This window comes from Canis lupus, chromosome 13 (genome assembly GCF_048164855.1).
Source record: "Canis lupus baileyi chromosome 13, mCanLup2.hap1, whole genome shotgun sequence".
Taxonomy (NCBI): Eukaryota; Metazoa; Chordata; class Mammalia; order Carnivora; family Canidae; genus Canis; species Canis lupus.
Window position 1 is genome coordinate 40,760,256 of NC_132850.1, and position 17,942 is coordinate 40,778,197.

General features: G+C 42.8%; 1 protein-coding gene across 6 annotated transcripts in view; it reads left to right on the forward strand.

The window, feature by feature from the left end:
- The first annotated feature begins 7,747 nt into the window (after positions 1-7,747).
- Positions 7,748-17,942, forward strand: part of NR1H4 (nuclear receptor subfamily 1 group H member 4) — a 110,986-nt gene continuing 100,791 nt past the window's right edge. For 2 of the 6 annotated variants that reach the window (XM_072773282.1, XM_072773284.1), the window contains exons 1-2: positions 7,748-8,137; positions 17,194-17,305. The gene's annotated coding sequence lies outside the window, so the exon portion shown is untranslated. The remainder of the gene's footprint in view (positions 8,138-17,193; positions 17,306-17,942) is intronic. The other 4 variants (XM_072773281.1, XM_072773279.1, XM_072773280.1 and 1 more) reach the window with 3 other exon arrangements.

Below are 17,942 nucleotides of genomic sequence, written 5' to 3' on the forward strand. Positions count from 1 at the left end.
CTGCTTTTGCTCCACTTTTGTGCAATTTCAGAGTCCACTTAAATCGATGCCAGACACTGTGTGGAACAGTCTCTGCTATATCTCTTCTACAGTGTTTATATTTTCCAGCCTTTTCCCTCTTTCTGCAATTCTGGAATTCTTCTTCTGATTTATTTTTAAGTTCTTTATTTCTTTCTTCAGCAAGGTCTAATCTGGTAAAAAAGAGAATCCATCCACTGTGTTGTTAATTTCAGTCATTGTATTTTCAGTTTGAGGACTTTTATTGATTCTTTTAAAATTCTGCTATCTCTTGTAAGAAATAGTTTTAGTTCCCTACTGAAATCTTCAATCCTGTATTTTATTTCCTGGAACACAGTAAGCTAATTATTTCAGAATCCGATCAGTGCCAATATCTGGAGACCATGTAATTCTGTTTCTATTTTCTGTGGGTTTTGCTGATTCTTGTTTACATTATCATATCTCGGTCTGTACTTGGTTTTCTCTGTATCCAAAATTGTATTTGAAAAATTGTTTGTAGAGGGATATCTGGGTGGCTCGGTTGGTTAGGGGGCTGACTCTTGGTTTCAGCTCAGGTCATGATCTCAGGGTCATGATGTCTCCCTCTGCCTGGTGGGCTCTGCACTCAGGGGGGAGTCTGGTTGAGATTCTCTCTCTCCCTCTCCCTCTGCCCTTCCCCCTGCTCATGCTCATGCTCTCTCTCTAAAATAAATAAATTAATCAATAAATAAATCTTAAAAAAAAGAAAAATTGTAGAAATGATTTTAGGTTTAAAATAATGCTCTCTCTCTCTCTCCAGAAAGGGTTTCTGTTTGCTTTTTCCAAGTGCCTACTTTCCAGTTGCAAAGTCTGAGATCTTCCGTGCCACCCAGATGACTCAAAGCTGGGCTACAGGAAGCAGGAAGGCTCTTTTTTTTTTTTTTTTTTTTTTTTTTTTAGAATTTATTTACTTATTCATGAGAGACGGAGAGAGAGAGAAGGAGAGAGAGAGGCAGAGACACAGAAGAGAAGCAGGCTCCATGCAGGGAGCCTGACTTGGGACTCGATCCCGGGTCTCCAGGATCACGCCCTGGGCTGAAGGCAGCACTAAACTGCTGAGCCGCCCAGGCTGCCCAGGAAGTCTGTTTTGCTTTCAATTCAACTTTATTCCTGGAGTCCAGCACTTCAGGGTCCCAACCCCCACTACTGTGCTTTACCAGCATCCAACTTTTGTTTTCCACCCAGCCATCAAACTGCTCAGCTATCAAACACTGCTTTGTTATAATTAACAAATGCTCCCAGGAGAAAAGTAGCCTCAAATGTCAGGCTCATGTCTCTGGATTTTTATGTTCACCCAGATGGCCAGATGGTAGCCAGGTAACTTTTCACTTCCAATGCTGTTGAGTAGACATAAAAAAATTTTTTTTATTGTTGTTCAGCTTTTCTAGTGTGAAGGTTCACCCGAATTATGTAGCCTGCCATTAATGGACAATGAAGTCCCTTTTAATTTTATCTTCACAAGTTCCCGTGAACGGATTTATATCCCTAGAGATAATGTGATAATAAACCTCAAATCTCAGTAGCTCAATACAACAAATGTTGATCTTTCTCTTATGTTACTGATCAAGTGTGGGTTTGGTTAGGTGGCCTGGAAGCTTGTTTCAGATGTCACCCAGTTATCTAGGATTTCTTTTTTTCTCTACTCACCATCTTGTAGTTCATTATTCAGAACATATGACCACTGATGTCACCATGCAAAGGGGAAGGAGGCACACTGGCCTTTCACTGCCTCACTTGGAAATGACGCTGTCATTTCTGCTTCTAGTCTACCAACCTACACTAGCCATATAATCCCAACCTGACTTCATAGGTGCCCAAGGAATGAAGGGGATGGATCCCTAGAATGAACACTAATTACATTTGCTACTCGGCTAGAGTCTAGATTCAGGGTCTCTTGAACTCTCACGTGGCATGTTGAATGAGTCCCCTAACCCCAAGTTGCCATAAGTGATGTGACTCTGCAATGTGGCATTCTGGAAGATCTGAACTAGGTTATAGGGAGCAAATTATGTCTGGGAGGGAGCTTTGAGCCCCCTCCAAGGAGAGACCACAAAAATATCCATTCATTAGAGTAGAATAGATTCTGGCCTGATTCAAACTTGAGTTAATAACCACATGAACCTCTTTCAAGGACCAGGAGAATTGAGCTTTTCTTAAGATTTCATGTATTACTATGTCCCAGACCTTATGAGAAGGTCTTTCCATACACGATTGTTTCATTTTTATGGCGACCCCATAAAGAAGGTTCAACTATTTATTCCCAAGCATTTATTAATAAATAAATGGTGTTTCTGAGCAGAAATTAAATGCAAGACTCTAGTGGCCATATATAATATATAATCTTAATTCTTAATTTTTAATCCGTTCTCCCCTGCTGCTTCTGGCTGTAGTAATTCTAGACAATGGTGATTCTCAAAGTCAGGAGAGTGTCCCAGTTATTGCAGCGAGGCATGAGCCAGCTGATGGAACGAGCCCTGGTAGATTAGTCTAGACCCATCCACAGGGATAGGTGAAACAGCAGATGAACAGGTGAGATTCCTCTTCTCACCAACTGCCAGACTAAAGGGAGATTAAGAACCAGAGGCCCTGGGCAGCCTGGGTGGCTCAGCGGTTTAGCACTGCCTTCAGTGTGATCCTGGAGACCTGGGATAGAGTCCCACGTCGGGCTCCCCGCATGGAGCCTGCTTCTCCCTCTGCCTGTGTCTTTGCCTCTCTCTCTCTCATGAATAAATAAAATCTTAAAAAAAAAAAAAAAAAAAAGAACCAGAGGCCCTTATCTTTCCCCTATTTCTCTGGCTACACAGAGTAACATGGAAAGGCTGAACCCATGCTGACTGGGCATATGTATCTTGGGGAGTGGGATGGGAGCAGGTTCCAGAAGACTGAATTTCTCCCAGGTACCCCAGGGATGGAAACAGAAACACAAAAGGAAGGAGGTGAAAATTGCATTTAGGAAGTTGAATGGGGTCATGTCTGTCTTTACTGACTTCAGCAGAAATGAGTGAAGAAAGGAGGAAGAAGCTGTTTTGAGTTATGGCACCCATGGAAGCTGATGAATTGAAGGCACCAGCTCCAGGTACCTCAGGAGGACAGAAGGAGGAGGGACAGTGACGTCAGAGGAGGGGAGCTGAACACACAAGGATCGGTGGAAAGTGAGAGTTGCCAGGTTTTCAACCCTGTTGGAAGTGCACATCAGGAGTCTGGCCCTGACCAGCTCAACCAAGAAACTGCATCCTCCCACACCTAGTGGGGAACAGGTTTATCTCCTGGACAGGGAATCTCTGGACTCAGGAACACCTGTCATAGCTCAGCATCAGCTCCAAACGGTAGAGGTTTTAGTCTCTTGTGGTCCCCTAAATATCTGAAGTACCTAGAACAGTGCCTGGCTTTAATAGTCACTTGGTTAATATTTATGGAATGGATGAATGAACCTTACTAAACAAACACAGGGAATTTTTTTTAATAGAAATGTTTTCATTTTTTTAAAAAAGATTTTACTCATGAGAGACAGAGAGAGACCCAGGCAGAGGGAGAAGTAGGCTCCATGCAGGGAGCAGGACTTGAGACTCGATCCGGGACTCCAGGATCATTCTCTGGGCCAAAGGCAGGTGCTAAACCGCTGAGCCACCCAGGGATCCTCCAAACGCAGGGAAATTACCAGCTGGCATACTGAATGCTGAAAACTTTCAGCTGCCTTCATGAGCTGGACTTCCAAAACACTGGGGGTCAGGTTTCTATCCCTGGGTAGGAGATTGGTGGGATCCCAGGGGAGGGGGTGGGACCCCATGAAGAGAAAGGCTTACAGCTGTTGACATTTGGGCATTTGTTTCCCCATCAAAACAGCGGCCCAATCACTCCCTGTGGAGGCCACCCACCAAGCCCTGGCGTGGGAATACAAATTCCACCATTCATTCATTCATTCATCCTGTAATTATTTAGCACTGATGATAAGCACCTCAATTATTGAGTACCTACAGTGGTCTAGGCACTAGGGATAGAAGAGAAGTTAACAAAACAAATCTCTGTTCCTATGGAGCTTACACTCTGGGGAGCAGACACGAAAAATAAGCAGGTAGATGAGTAAATTCAGTACCTAGAGTGTCAGAGGGTGATAAATGCTAAGAACAAACATAAAACAGGGTAAGGGGAATAGGGAGTGTGGGGGTTGGTGTGTTATACTGAGTGTTCAGGGAGAAAGTGAACTTTGAGCAGAGAAAGGAAGGCAGTGAGTGTGTAAGGCAGATGCCTATTTGGGCAAAGAGTTTGAGGACTAGGAAAAAGCAAGTACAAAGGCCCTGGTATGGGAACACCCTTGGCATATTCGAAGAACCCCAGTTCCTTGGAGTTCTGGACATATTTTGAAGGAAGATGGGACGTTTACTGAGAGGCAGAAGACTAGGGAGGATCAGGATTGGTGAGGAAGGGATCAGGAAGTTGGACATGTTTGATTTTGGAATTTCACTCGCCTGTTGCTATCTATGTGGCAGTATCAGGTGGACAGTGGAAATAGCCTGGGATTCAGGGCATAGGTCAGATCTGAAGCCGTGTCCTTGTGAGTCATCAGCATGTCACACAGTGGTAGTTAAAGCCACGACACCAGGTGAAATCATCAAGATTTGAACATGACTGAGCCCTGGGGATGCTCCAACATAGGAAAAGGAACAGGAACCAGCAGAAGACATGAGAAAGTGGGGGATGGAGGGGAGTTGAGGGGTGGCCTGGGGAACCTAGTGGCCAAGGGAAGAAAGCATGGCTCAAAGGGGGACGTAAGGTTAGGACACGATCTATGGTGTCAAGTGAGGGTCAGGAAGATGAGGACTGAGAATGGATGATTGAATTTAGCGACAGGAAAACCGTTCATGACCTTGACAAGAGCAGTTTCGATGTCGTGGTAAGGACAAAGTCCTGGATGGATGGGTTTGATAAAGGGTGGGCTTTTTATTGTCTACCCAGGGATGAGCATAAATCTTAATCTGAAAGGGAAGAAAAAAATGTTCTAAATGTACTAAAATAGAATTCTATTTTTTAAAAAGGAAGAAATATCCAGAGGAGCAGATTGGGCTAGATAAACTCTTGAGTCTGGGACATCAGTTAGGAGTCTGTTATAATAATTTAGGAAAGAGGGCAGAGCCAGGACTGTAGCAATGGAAACAGGGAGGAGAGGGCAGTTACGGAGCACTTAAAAAATGTTTATTTTTCTCCTAAGAAATGTAACACATGCTCCTTATAGAAAAAAAATTCAAAATTTAGAAAAATTAATTGAAAGGAATAAAAATTACCCTAATATTATAGCAGATTTAATTATTCTTGCCATCCAGCATGTGTGTCTCCAGTCTTTCCCCTCCACATATGTATTTTTGAAGAATTTGAGATATTGCAATACGCAGCTTTATGTCTTGCTCTTTGACTTAACCTTACATAATAAATTCCTGTGTCTTTAAATATGCTTTGCAAATATGATTTAAAATAATCACTAACTGGAGGGTATTATGCTGAATGAAATGAGTCAATCGGAGAAGGACAGGCATTATAGGTTCTCATTCACTTGGGGAATATAGGTAATAGTGAAAGGGAATAGAAGGGAAGGGAGAAGAAATGGGTAGCAAATATCAGAAAGGGAGACAGAACATGGGGACTCCTAACTCTGGGAAACAAACTAGGGGTGGTGGAAGGGGAGGAGGGCGGGGGGTGGGGGTGAATGGGTGACGGGCACTGAGGGGGGCACTTGACAGGATGAACACTGGGTGTTATTCTGTATGTTGGCAAATTGAACACCAATAAAAAATAAATTTATTATAAAAAAATAATCACTGAGATACAATTTACATGGCGTAAAATGTACAAATCTTAGATTTGCACATCGACAGATTTTTACTTACGTATACACACACCTGCATACCACCCCTACTGGTAATCACTGTTCTGATTTCTATTATTGTGAATTGATTTTGCCTGTTTTTTGAGCTCTGTATAAATGGAATCTTGAAGAATCAACTCTAGTAATCCTACTTCTTTCCCTAAGTATTGAAGTATGTTACTAAGCTCATCAGTAGTTCCTGTTTTAAAAAAAATGGTGTATAATATTATCTTGTGTGAATATAACAAAACTTATGGATCCATTCTCCTAGTGATGGCCATTCGGATTGTTTCCAATCTTGGGGGGAGGGGAGTACTGTGAATAAAGCTGCTATAAACATTTGTGTCTTTTTGTGAACATGTTTTTATCTCTCCAGAAGTGGGACTGCTGGGTCATAGGGCAGGTGTATAACTTTGCAAGAAGCTGCTAAATACTTTTCCACAGTGGCTGTTTCATTTTACTTTCCCATCATTATGAATATAAATTCCACTGCTCCACATCCTTGCAGATGAGAATATGAGTTTTTTTAAATGGTTGATTGGCATTATTTCATCTTATGTGCCTAGACCAGTTGTTAGACGTTTTATGCAATTTCTGAGTTTTCACTTTTTAAATAATAATTCTTGATTACAAATTGTCAACTTCATCTGTAAGAGATATTTTCAAGGGAAAATGAACCTGACTTTCTATTTCTATTTATCACTCAATACAACGAGTTAAGCTTATTGGCAGCAACAGAACGGATGCAAACATGTGGCTGTTTGGAAAGCAATTTCAAGGTGGCTTTGAAATGCATTTCTTTACTAGGTATATTGGAAGAGACTTGCTACCTAAAGACCTGAAAGTACTTCAAACACAGGAATAATTGGGAGCAATAGTGTTTTTCTCTTCTCTCTCTCTTCCCTTCCCTTCTCCACCCCTCCTCTCCCTTCCCCTTTTTGTTTCTCCCATCAAATGACCAAACTAAACTATTTATTCACTTTTATTTTTAATTTTTAAAAAACTAAAACAGGGGCACCTGGGTGGCTCGGGTTGAGCATCTGCCTTTGGCACAGGTCATGGGTGTCCTGGGATCCAGTCCCACTATGGTCTCCCTGCAGGAGGCCTGCTTTTCCCTCTGCCTATGTCTCTGCCTCTCTGTGTCTCTCATGAATAAATAAATCAAGCAGGGGAACTGAGTGGGAAAAATTAGAGAGGGAGACAAACCATGAGAGACTCCTAACTCTGGGAAACAAAGGGTTGTGGAAGGGGAGGTGGGCGGGGGGATGGGGTGACTGGGTGACGGGCACTGAGGGGGGCACCTGAGGGGATGAGCACTGGGTGTCAGTCACACTGTATGTTGGCAAATGGAATTTAAATAAAAAGTAAAGAAATTAAAAAAAACCCCCCTGAAACTATATAGTGATGAGTTTAGTATCCTGCATTCCAGGGAAGACAAGCCCAGGATGGGTGAGTGGGGTGCCTCCCAAGCGGCGGGCCGCGTTCCCCAGGCGTTGGGGCACGCGGAGTTCGAGCGCTGCGGGGCCCAGCCAAGCAGGGCACGGTGGGCGGAGGCGGGGGATTTTCTTCCAAGGTGAGCAAGTCTCACTTCCTAGGGTCGGGCAAGGGCCCCACGCCGAGCGGCAGGCCTGTGACGGTGTCTCAGGTTTCCCGGCCGACGCTGTGTGTGCGCGAGCAGCCCGGCTGCGGCCCGGCCCGCGGGCGCACGCGGCGCCTCCTGGGAGCTGCCTCACGGGCCTCGCGGGCCTCGCGGGCCTCGCGGGCCTCACGGGCCTCACGGGCCTCGCGGGCCTCGCGGGCCTCACGGGCCTCACGGGCCTCACGGGCCTCACGGGCCTCACCGCCGTCCCGCGCGCGCACGGCCGCCCGCCGGCGCCCGGAGCGGGCCGAGTCACCCCCGTCAGCCCCCCAACCCTTCCGGCCACCTGCGTGGGAACATCTGCAGACTGGCTTGAGGGCTGCTGCCAGGCGACTCCACTTCCTTCCGCGCACGTCTCCGTCCAGGGTGGAGGGCACTGCCCTCAGCCCCCGCAAACGAGGGCGGGCGGCCCAGTGCGTCCGCGAGCGCCCCTTGCTCGCCGCCATCCCCGCGGAGGGCGAGCCCCACCGGGGAAGGGCGAGGCCGCCGCTGGGCCGCGAAGCCGGTGACGCCCCCGCGGCTCTTGCTGGGAGACCTCGAGACTTCCCAGTTTGCGGTGGGACCCCCCACTTCACAGAACACCCCCATAAAATAGGAAGGAGACGGTAAGTTCGCTTCGGCCAGAAGGAGGGTCTCCGCCATTCCCAGCTACCGTCGTGCTCGCCAGCTTGCGCACGAGGAGCTGCAGGTGCGGAGCTGCAGGCGCCCAGGAGTCCGCCACACCCACACCCACACCCACACCCACACCCACACCCACACCCACACCCACACCCACACGGCGGCTCTAGCTCACGGGCCGCTCCTGAAGCCTCACGCTCCGGCTCACCCGCCTGGCCTCGTCTCTTCTTCTTTCTCCTCATCTAGCCTCCTTTGTCTACCCTCTATCATATTTTCCCTAGTTCTTGCCTTCATTTGGATGCCCTTTCCTTCCTTCTTTGTTTCTACACTCCCTTTCTCCTCTCTCTGCTGTCTCGGACTCAGCCGGAGGAGCTTGGCTTGGGGTGGTGGGTGGTCAGGTGGGTGAGAACTTCTCTAATTTATTTCTCTCCCATCCTTTCTTTCCTTTTAAAGATTTTATTTATTTATTCATGAGAGAGGCAGAGACACAGGCAGAGGGAGAAGTAGGCTCCCTGCGGGGAGCCTCATGTGGAACTCAATCACAAGACCCTGGGGTCATGACCTGAGCGGAAGGCAGAAGACCCCTGAGCCACCCAGGTGCCCCTCTCTCCCCCCCTTCCCCACTCTTCCTATATAAGCTATGATTATAAGACATCGGGATTAAATAGAGAAACTCATTTTGAAGGACTCTACATAGTTTTCTCTTAAGCCATCTACCACCTGACCGTAATATGTGATCAAACATAATGATGAACACCCCAGGAAGATAATGTTGGCATCCTTGAGAAATTAATGGAAAATACTATGAGGTACTGTGAATAAATAGCCACGAAGCTTGGTTAAATAGTATCACTTAAAGAACCATTTACAAAATAATGCTATTTATATAACAAAAGTGAATCCCATTTCTCTGCAGATCAAATAATTATGCACAGCAAGAGCAAGCACCTTGGCTTTTACTAATTACAGAATTTTTCCACAAAATAGCTTTTTGTATTTTAAGAGTGCTCATTGTTTTAAAGTTGTTTCCAAGATTGTATGTTTAAGATCATCTTTTAATCTTTCACATTTTTAAGTATGATGTAATGCTTCCTTGATTATTTCAGCATAGGATAGAATCAAAACTCCAGTTTAGGGTTCACAGATACTTCGTTTTTAATTTTCTTTAGAAACACATTTCATAATGAATTCTGGTCTAAAATGCTATCCTGATCTGCATCAGGATTTTTCTCATACTATTCTTAGCTGAAATAGGGTAAAGAGTCAAATGACTTTTGCGTCCTTTTTGTCTACTGTTTGTGGTTTCACATGGTTTTATTAATATGCTTGAGGATAAGATTTTATTTTCAAGAGAAGGGTTTAAGGCCACTGTGGTCCCTAAACCTGTAAGCTGCACTCTCTCTACTGAAGGCCATAATATTTTTTATTTTTAAGAAAGATTGAAGAGCATGGTTTATTTTTTAAATTTGTTTTTATTTTTATTTATTTTTAGAGAGAGAGGAAGAAAAGAGTGTATGTGTATGAGCGAGGTGGGGAGGAGCAGAAGGAGAGGGAGAAAATCTTAAGCAGACTTCATGCGGAGCACAGAGCCCATGCAGGGCTTGATGCAGGGCTCCATCCCACATTCCTAAGATCATGACCTGAGTCAAAATAAAAGAATGGGACTCTTAACTGACTGAGCCATGCGGGGGCCCCAAAGACCTTGGTTTTTATGGATGGATTTATCAGTATACTTGGGATAAAATTGGTTTTTAAACCATAAAAAGTTGATTTTACTCCTTATTTAAAACTCCAGAAATTTCTTTAGTGCTTGTCTATCACTGCAGAACAAATCACCACTAAATTTTTATTTAGTGTTTTTGAAACACAAAACTACGTAATGGCCCCAGTTCTGTGGGTCGGCAATTTGGGTTGAGCTTAAGCATGTGGCTCTTCTAGTCTCTGCTGGGGTCACTCGTGTGGCTTCAGCCCTCTTGTGTCTGATGCTGTTTGGATGGTCTAGGGGGCCTCGGTGGCAGTTGGTGCCAGCTGTTTACCGTGGGTGCCCTAGTTCGCCTCCACATGGCCTCTCATTTTCCAGCTGGCTGGTCTGGACTTCTTTACATGGTGGACTCAAGGCGGTGTTCTAAGGAGGAGAGTATGGAAGCTGCAACACCGCTTGAGGTCATGTCTCGGATGTCCCACAATGTCACTTTTGTCACATTGGTTCCAGGGCTAGCCCCCTCAGTTCAAGGAGAGGGAGAATGGACTATACCTCTTGATGAAAGGCGTCTCAAAATCATTTTGCAAGGGAGCGTCCACATAGGATGCAAGAATTATAGTGGTAATCTTTGCACATAATCTACCACAGCTGCTTATCACATTTAAAATAAGAACCAAAATTTTACCATGACCTACAAGTTTCTTCATCTTCTGCCTTCCTTTTCAATCTTATATTTTTCCATGCTTCCCTTTGTTCATTGCCTTCTTTTCTGTCACTCAAACCATCCCACCTTGTTCTTCTCTCTTTTCTGAATTTCTTCTTCATCCTATTTGGGCTCCTCTCATCATTCAGGTCTCAGTCAAATGTCACTGAAAATCATCTTTTCTGTTTAAAACTGCTTTATTGAGGTATGTAAAAAGCTGTATATATTTAATGTGGGAATAGGTATACATCTGTGAAAATAGCACCTCGGTAGGAGCAAAGACACGTCCATCATCTCCAAAAATTTCCTCACACCCCTTATTGTTATTAATATTAGTGCATGGAACACTTAACATAAGACATACTTAAAACATAAATTTTAAGTATACAATATAGTAATGTTAGCTGTAGGCACTGTGCTGTAATCTTCAGAACTTATTCATGCTACATAACTAAAACTTTGTACCCTTTGATCATCACCTGCTAGTGTTCCCTGCCCTCACCCCCAGCCCCAGTAACCACCATCCTACTCTTTGCTTCTGTGAGTCTGATTATTTTAGACTTCACTTGTGAGAATTCTCATATATTTAAAGTTACTCTGTCTAAATTTGCCCCTTCCACTTTCGTAGCTACTTTTTTAAATTATATTACCTGTATACTTCTGTCTGTTTTTAAAATGACTCTTTGAAATTGCCTTACTTAAAATATGCTTGTTTTGCTCCTCCAGTGTGAGTTCTATGGGAGTTAAAGCTTTGTCTGTCTTTCTTATTCCTACATGTACCAGGATAAAAACATGCCTGGTGTAATGGTTTTCAACCCTGACCACACTTGAAATCCATCCAGAGGGTGTGGATTAATGCCCAGACTACACTCCAGGTAACTAGTAAGGCCAGCAGATCCCAAAAAACAGCCAAAGTAAAGAACCACTGGCCTAGCCTTCACAGAGGAGCAGGACCCCAGGGTTGGGTCTTAAAAAGAAGGCAAGATTTGGAGCAGGGGAGGAAGAAGTCCTCCGTATTAGAGCAGACACAGGAGGAGCAAGGGAGAAAGGAAATGGATATTGCAGTGTGAATAATGCCAGGCTGGCAAACTTGATTCAATAAGCATTTGATACATCAACCATTCTTCTGAATTTTCCAAGCTAGATCTGATTTGAAGTATTTCAAATACAATATTGTATTCCATTTTCCATGTAAAGCAGCAAAACATCTTTTAACATTTTAGCATCCAAACTCCATTTCTGAGGCATAAGCAATATAAGAATCATAGTTAAATGATGTATTTTTTTCATTTTCTTTAGGAAATACATTCTCTGGCATGAGATATGCCTTGAGTAAGCAACTTTAGACTCTTAAGTGGGGCACAGGAGTGATAAAAGTGGGATGTTATGATTGTTCTGTTAGAACAGATTGGAGATTAGAGATAGGAAGAGAAAAGAGGTGAGTACACCAGCCAGGCTAATGCCTTCATCCCTGTGAAGGGGGTAAGAGTCATGGCGATGGGGACATATAGTCAAGGGTAGATGTGAGAGGCACTTGGAAGAAAGAAGCAAGTCACAGTCCATGATGAGAGATCAGTAGTATCACAGCTAGAAGAGAAGGGTATCTTTACTGTCTTGGATTAACTTATTCTTGCTGAGCATTGACCAGTTTCGCAGAATTGACTTCGCTTAGTGCTGTGTGTTACCCGAGGTGAGAAGAGTGACTGCTCAGAGAGCAGAGAGAAGAAGTAATTTTCTTGGCATTGCTTTCCGAGAGATAAAATCTTTTCTTTAAAAAATTGAGATTAATTTACATATCATAAGACTCACTCTCTTAAAATGCAAAAATCAGTAGCTTTTAGTATAGTCACAAAATTATACAACCAGCATCATTATCTAATCTGGAACATTTCTTGTTACCCAAAAAGAACCCCATGCCCATAAGCAGGTACCCCTTATTTCTTCTTTCTCCATCTCTTGGCAAATACTAATCTACTTTTTATCTCTGCTGATTTGCCTGTTATGAACACTTCATACACATGGCCTTATGTATCATATATGGCTTTATGTGCCGGACTTTCATTGAGCATAATGTTTTTAAGTTTCATCTGTGTGGTGGCATGTTTTAGTGCTTCATTCCTTTTTATGGCTGAATAATATTCCATTATATGATGGATAGACCACATTTGTTGATCTTTATCAATCGATGGACGTTTGAGTTGTTTCCACTTTTTGGCTATTCTTAATAATGCGTAAGCTCTGCATTTTTGAGATAGCCTTTCCTACTTCCATGAGCCCTTTTAATTTTTTTAACAAAGCAATTTTAGAAAAATTTTTTTGAGAGATTTTATTTTTAAGTAATCTCTACTACAAACATGGAGCATGGACTCACAACCCTGAAATCACAAGTCACATGCTCAACTGCCTGAACCAGCCGAGTGCTCCTCATGAGCCCTTTTTAATATTTCAAGGGTACTATGAAAACATCCCATTGTCTCATATAGCTATTAGAATGATGCCATTAAAATGGAAGATCAAGGCATTGCTTTTCTCAAAACCCCTCAGTGGCTCCCATCTCACTAATAGTGAACACTGATTCTGAGCACAAATTCCAAGGCTTTTTTGATCTATTCTCCTAACTGTGTCTCAAGGGATCACTCTGTAACCTCCTACAGCCCTTCTCAGTCAGAGCTTTTCTAACCTCATCATTAAAAAGAAAAATCCTGCACCCCTACCATGTTTTGAGCATCCAATTTTGCTTCCTGCTTTATGTTTCCCTTTGAACTTGTGCTATCTATATATTTTGTTTTTCTTCTTTATTGTCTATCTTCATTAGAATGTAAATTCCATGGGGATAGGAATTTTTGTGCATTTTGTTCACTGCTTTATTGCAGCACCTGGAATAGTGTCTGGCAGATAATAGATGTTCATTAAATATATGTTGAATGAATGACTATACTTGCAGTTAGGTTGCTCAGGCTGTGTAAAATATCACATTCTCTGTTTGTGGCTCAAAGGATAACCATGCAATAAGAAAGTTTATCTCCCTTACTTTGATTGGAAGGCCCAATGAGCATAAGTCTTTGACTATACTCATTAGTTTAACTAATGTAGAATCCAGGAATATCACTTGATACATCAATTTATTTAGTAGAAAGAACTTTGGAGACCTGGGCTTATGTGAGGGAGGCTGTGGGGAAAATAAAAGGGATGTCTAGTGGTAAGAAGTTTGGGAATGACTACCGTAAACAGCTGTCTTAGGAGGGTTTTGGTGATTGAAGTTGGTTAATTTTAGAAATTGAGTGGGAAAAAAACTGCATTCTAAACAAGTTTATCAGCATGTGCCATTTGACTGGTCTCCTGTTCAAAGGTTCCTGTTGCAACTCCTTTTGCATCACTTGCATAAAACTGAGGCAGCAGTAAGTGACAAAGGTTTTATTTATCTCCTGTTATTATCTGTTGACTTTTAAAGGGCTGGGTAATGAACAGACGCAGATTAGCTAACCCACTGGAAAGGATGAAGCAATGTCTTGTGAGGCCCAAGGTTCCCACCAGTCCCCTTGGAACCCTCTAAGCCCTGGTCATGGGCTCCTACTGAGAGTACATCACAAGGAACTCTTTCATTACATAGCTTTGTGGACTGAGGCTCTAAAAGGGGAAGAAATGTGTTCAGAGCCATGTGTTAAGTAAGAATCTGGCCAAAGTAAAACAAAACTGCTAATTGAGTACTAGTTTGAGAGAGTCAATATTGATTGTGCTCAGGTTGTACCACCAGGCACTTGCTCCGTATCATATCACTGAATCAGTACTGCAACCTTGTGAGCTAAGTGTTAGTTTTCCCATTTTATATTCAAGGAGACTTGAAACTCATAGACGCCAAGCAACTGGCCAAAGGCCCCAAGTAAATGGCAGAGCTAGGATCCAAATCTAATTATCTTTGACTATGAAAAATTTTCATCTCCTTTTCTGAAGCCTAGTGTCTCCAAGTGAGAAAATCTCTTTCTTTAAAGGTCTTATAGCTCCTGCTCCTTGCCATTCACAAATAATAGTAATAATAATAATTATTATAATGATTATGCATGCTGGGTGCCTATAATATGCCAGGCCTTGTTCTAGGTTCTGGGAATACACAAGTAAATGAAAGGAAGAGATATTCCTGACTTTGTGGAAGGAGAAAGACAATGAACACATATAGAAACAGTTTATATAATTTTTTGGAAGGTAGTGAGACATGGAAAATAAAGAGAGCACGGTAAGGGGGATTGGAATATCTGAGTGTGGCAGGTTCAAATACAGCACTCAGGGTGGCCTTCACTAAGATCATACAAATCATACTTGAGCAAAGACTCGAAGAGGCAATTATCTGGGGGGGAAACTTTGAGGCAGAGAGAAGAGCTGATGCAAAGGCCCTGAGGCAGACACATGCCCTGTGGGTTTGAGAAACAGTGAGAAGGTCCGTGTGATGAGACACCAAAAGTCAAAGAGGAGAACAAAGGAGATGAGTTCAGGTGAAATGGGGGCCAGGTTGTGCAGAGCCTTGTTGGCTACTGTAAGGATGCTGGCTGGCTTTTACTCTCCGTGAAATGGGGGAGTCTTTGTAGGGTTTTGGGCAGAGAAGTGACAAGATCCAACTTATATGTTGAAAGGATCCCTCTGGCTGTTGTGGAGGGGAATGAAGAGGAAGAAGGACGGTAGACACCTCAGGGCTTATGTCAGAGGGTAGCAATGTACACAGAGGGAGGGGACTGGGTTCTGGGCAAGATTTGCTGAGGGATTTGAGAGAGAAAGAGCAGAATCAAGGGTGCCTACAGTTTTCCCACTGGGAGTCTCCCCATTGAGTCCTCTAAGCCACATGGCTCCAAGGAAATGGAGGGTTCAACCTTCACACTGTGTATGTGACACATGGCAAAAGAGTCTACAGTCTGAGGGGAAACCAAACCACTATAAACTACTTCATTTCTCTATATAAGTTGGCATGTTTTAAATTCCAAGTAGCAAGACTTAGGACCTAGTGCCATTATCTCTAACATAATCAGAGTCTCTTAAGCTCTCTGAGCCTCAACTCCTTTTTCTGTGAAGTGGGGATTACTGGCCTGCCATCTTGGTTGTGAGGTGAAGTGAACTCCATGGAGCCGTGACGGTGTTTGGTGGTGCCCAGTGCACAATAAGTGCTCAAGACATACTTGTTGAGCCACTAAACGAGAGAGAATGTACTCAAAAGACCTTTAGGAAAAATGTACAAATCTCCGTTAGGTTTGTTGTTAGTGAACAAAGACAACTGCCGAGGCCAGCAGCTTTGGGGGAGACCTGAAATAACAGCTTAATTACTTTGCTTTGACTTAGCCTGTCAATTCTACTTGTTCATATAATGAAATAATGAGGACACCCCCTCAGCATTTCTAGCCTCTGGTGCTTGTAGGCATCTTCATAAGCCAACAGCACCTGGCCAACTTACATAAGAACAGCTCTGATGAGCAGCCTCTTTAATTAAGGACATCTACTTTTTAAAATCAGTCTCATTAGAGAGTTCTCTGTACCATGATCTGATCATTGGTGAAGCTGGTAATGAAGATATACAAAGTACATGAAGCCAGGAGGAGTTGAATTCTAATCTTGAGCCAATGAGTTAATACATGGAAGTGCTTTGTAAATGCTCCAGAAGCACTAGCTGTTCTTATCATCTGTAAATCCACTTGTTCTTTTTTCCTCCTTCCCCCTGCTTGCTATCATCTTCTCTCCTTCCTCTCATCTTCCCTTCTTCCCTCCCTTCCTTCTTCCTTCCTAATCCACTAATCCACTCATTTTATGACTGTTTTCTGACACCTGTTTTGCGGCAGGCCCTGTGGTAGATGCCAGGCATATGAAGATGAATGAGGCTCATGAGATATTCACGTGAAGCCAATTAGGAAGCAATGTGGAAATAACATCTGTGCAACCCCTTTTTCCCACTGATACTATGTTAAAGTAACATAATTGCCTGAGTGCATATACTTAAGTTCTCCAGACTTTTTTTTTTTTTTTTTTTTTTTAAGATTTATTTGTCTTAGAATCTTAGACTGCACTGAGCACAGAGCCCAGCTTGAGGCTTGATCTCACATCCCTGAGATCATGACCTGAGCCAAAACTAACTCAGACGCTTAACTGACTGAGCCTCCCAGGTGCACTACATTCTCCAGACTTTTGAGGTCCCTTTTCTCTTCATGTGGGAATAAATTAGCTCCAACCTCCATCACATGCACCGTGGGACATTCAGTGCCCTACTTCAGTGCTTTCTGAAGATTCCTAGCAGTCACTTCTTACTCTGGTTTCTTTCCTGCTCTTCATTTGTCATCTTATCTCCTACTTTCTCTCTGCTAGATCTGAATGGATTTATCACAAGCAACCCAAACCACCACTAACTCAAGGTTACTACGGATAAGAGATTTTCACTGTGTGTTTTGAGTGGCTAATGGGGGATAGGGTGTGTAATTTAAGCACAGAGTAGGAGCATAACTTAATATGGAATGTCAGGCTCTAGTACTCCTTGAAATGTATCAGGCTTTCCTAAAATTCCCCCACTACAAATGCTCCTCTTTCGACTCTGGCCTGTTGCTCTGTAAATGGGGCCCCATTTTGCTCCCCATAATTTTCTCTCAAAACCCCTCCTCTGGTCTTTCTAGACATGGACGTGGAAGGGAGCAGCAAGTGTGGAAACCAAAAGACCAGAAAGAAGGCTGTGGCGGAAATCTAGGTGCCAGATGACTGTGATTTGGACCATCATAAGGGGAGGCAGTAAGTGGGCAAATAGATTTACAGCTCTTTTGAAGGTAGAGTTGACAGGTTTGCTGATGAAGTGGAGTCGGGATCTTAGAGAAAAAAAGTTGGGATAGCTCCAAGATTCTTGGCTTGAGCAACTGGAAAAATAAAATTATCAAAAGTAACTCGTGTTTAATGCAGAATACCTGGAAAACATCTAAAATATAATAAGAAAACAATCATTACCCAAAGTTTCTATTACCTAAATATAAACATTGTTAACATTTTGATGTTCCCATCTAGTCATTTTTCCTGTTCCTTGTTAATTGTTCTAGGCTTTTTCCTGTATGTATGTAATATTTATACTAACATAATATATAAAGCAGTATATATATATACACACATATATACATATATATACATATATACATATATATACACACACACACATTTATCCTGCTTTTTAAAGAAAACATAATGAAAATACCTCTGAGCTGTTGATACCCAACATTTTTCTGCCAGCAGGTAGCATTATGCAGGCAAACTTCCCTGTAGCATTATTTTATTTATAATATTGTATTTCCCCATGTCATTAGATGGTTTTGGAAAACACTTCATTTTTCTTATTTTTTGGAAAACATTTTAAATATATATATAATATACCACAGTATAA